The following is a 3,107-nucleotide window of genomic DNA, read 5'->3' on the forward strand; positions in this document are numbered from 1 at the left end:
CCGCCCTTTCCCGGGCCCGCCGCGCCAGGACCTCCGCCTCCAGGGCAGGCTGGGCCTCCCTGTCGAAAAATTAATGGTTGGAAAACCGTTGATGGAAAAAAAATAAATACATTTAAAAAAATAAATAAAAGAGAAGAGACTGCTGCCAGGAGCCGTGCGGTTCGCTGTGAGCGGCCGACAGGGCCAGCGCTCCGGCCCCGCGCAGCCGGCTCTGGGCGGCGGTGCCCGGCCGCAGCGCCCTACGGAGACGGAGCCCCACTGTCCTTGCGTGCTACCTCTCCCTCAGCAGCCTCCATCTTTCTTTTGGCACACCGATCCCCCACCCCTACTGCTGGAGGCACTTTATTCCCTATCCAGACAACACCGGCATTTCAAAATACACTGGGGTGGCCTCTTCCACCCCGCAGAAGCCCCAGTTTCTCACACGCCTCCGCAAGCATCAATCCTCCGAGTTTGTGCCTGCCCCCCCTCGAGTCGAACTGAAAGGATTGTTTCCCGCCCTTTCCTCCCTCCCCGAGTGGCTGAGGGGCCTGGAAAAAAGGAGCAAAAAAAGGCAGCTCTGACTGGATATACCTGTTGGACATCAAAAGACATTCTCTAGAGCCAAAGTACATAACCGCAGGTATAATCCATCTTAAAAATCCAACTAGGAGACATTCTGCTTTCTTAGTCTCAAGTTTTAGACTTAGTTTATGAAAGTTTCAACAACTTCAAATGGGCAGGCCGTTTCAGGTCCTGATTTACCACAGAGCCTGCACATAAATAAGGTAAAGGGATCGGCTTTCCCAAAGCATCATACCTGTTAGCGGAGAAAATCTTTCAGAAACGTGTGCTATTATTATTAATTTTTATGTGACTTATAGTTCAAATTCTTTCACTGCTGATGTCTGGCGGCACTAAACAGAGCAACATCTTTCCACATCCAGTACTATTACATTCATGATCTCAGACACAACTCTCCATGGCCATATCCACATACCAGTCTTTTCTGTATGTTCTTTTTCACTCAGTCCTCCATCTTCCAGCCCTCTTACTGCTATCTCCCCAGCTCCTGTGACATCCCTGTTTCCCCCAAAACCTGAGCCGCACATTAACATTTTCCCTGTCCATACAAACAGCGTCTGCGATGCTGAACCTCGACCATAAGGTACAGACAGACCTGTACTCTAGCTCCCTTACAGCACTGACACTATGTTACTATGGTAACAAAGGGGTGTAAATCACTCACCACCTTAAGACCACGCTGGCTTAAGTTAAACGATTAGCCTTGACAACAAGTACCCTCTTATCTCATCATAATGCAGCTTTAAAGGAATTTAGAATTTCATGAAGTGCAGCCCTACTCAGGCCAATGGATCTACTCTGATCTCGCAGCAAGACAAAGGCAAGTAGACTCTAGCTTGTGATAAAAAGCCTGGATCCACAGGGCGACCCATAGGGGAAAAAGGATGTTTGCAGGAACTGCTATCATCAGTCATTTGTTACAAGTCCTCCTAAGTTATGCCAAGTATGTGACAATTCTGTTCCATGATTTCTGACCCCTTCTACTTGAAAAGAAGAGGGGTCCGAAAGTTTTGGCATGGCTTCAGGTCTACTCATTGCAGAGAGTGCTGTTACATTTTGGTGGGAAAGTCACACACAGTCATGTACGTGACATGTAAGGAACTCGCATAAAAAAGTTTAACACAGCTACATCTCAGCAAAGACATTTTGCAACTAGGCTGATTAACAGTTGTTTTTCTACCCACACCTTTATATTAGACCAGGCCCCGTTACTGATGTCATTATCCCAAAATAAATGCATCTTAAATATCAAGTTTGCTCATGGAGGCTGAGCAGACGATTCAAGTATGAATTCCTAAATTTAGAATAAACGCTAGATAAATACAACTTGCTTTTGCTGTCACGAATTTCAGCCAGCTACACATTTTCAAATATCAAACTCCACTTACCTAGGTTAAGTCCTGACATAATCCGCTCTGCCATTATTTAACTGAGAGACAAAATCCTGACAAACATTTAATCTCCTGGAGAAACAAAAATTGTCTGTTACACCTAAACACCTGTAGAGTTCAATCTTCTGTACAAAGTATATGCTTAATAATACTACCTGCTAGCTCTAGAAGATATTACCACCTCTTTGGAAGTGGAATGAAAATGGGCAAAGTACTTACCATCTCCCCAAGGGAAACCCTCGATTCTAAAGCACAGAGAGATGAGCGTTTCAATGGTTTCAGTTAAGACTCCTACAGATTGCTTTTAGGCAAAATTCAAGGAACACTGTCCCCTGCATCCCAGTAGTCCGTACCAGCTATGCTCCTCTGGTTAGTTGATGAATAACTCATTTCTGTCACCTAATGGCCTAAAAATTTCAGTGTAAATCATGCTGCATGCGATCACTAAGATCAGAGCAGAACTGACAAAAGGAACCAAGAGAAATGAAGTGTCCTGAAAATTATTGGTGCATAGCTGGTGAAATGACCCAATTTTATTTTATATATATATATATATCTGGAAAGGACAGGGAAACACGTTATCCGCTGTCTATAGCAATGTGTTGTGAGCTTTGTTCAGGTCTTTGATATGTTGTAAATTATAACTATACAAAACCTCAGCTTCTAAATTGTAACATGAATCAACGGATTGTGCTGTGTTCTAGAGAATATACTTTCCACTGCTATCAAAATTAAATATTTAAAACAGGGAGAAAAAAAAAAAAAGCTACTGAATCAGCAGCTGCCTCCTGGTAACTTGTGGCAAAACTCTTTTACAAAGGATTACAGTGTTTTACAATCGCACACCATACTATAACTTGGTACTTGATACCCAGACACTCCCTACCACCTCCAGTTCAGGAACTGCAGTCTTGAACAAGGAGATCAGGATTTTCAGACCAGAAGAGTGCAGACAGAGACAGTGACAAGAACACTGCTCAAATGGAATTCATAAGAAGTCATGATACAGCGGTCACAAAGAAGCATGTCTCAGTCAATATTAAATTTCTGGCAAAACCTGGTAAGCTGTATGTTAAAAGATACCATTAACAAACATCTTACAATAGCCTTCTGGAATTTATAGAAAATTATGCCAAAAATCATATTCTGAAA

The sequence above is a fragment of the Accipiter gentilis genome, chromosome 8 (genome assembly GCF_929443795.1).
Source record: "Accipiter gentilis chromosome 8, bAccGen1.1, whole genome shotgun sequence".
Lineage (NCBI taxonomy): Eukaryota > Metazoa > Chordata > Aves > Accipitriformes > Accipitridae > Astur > Astur gentilis.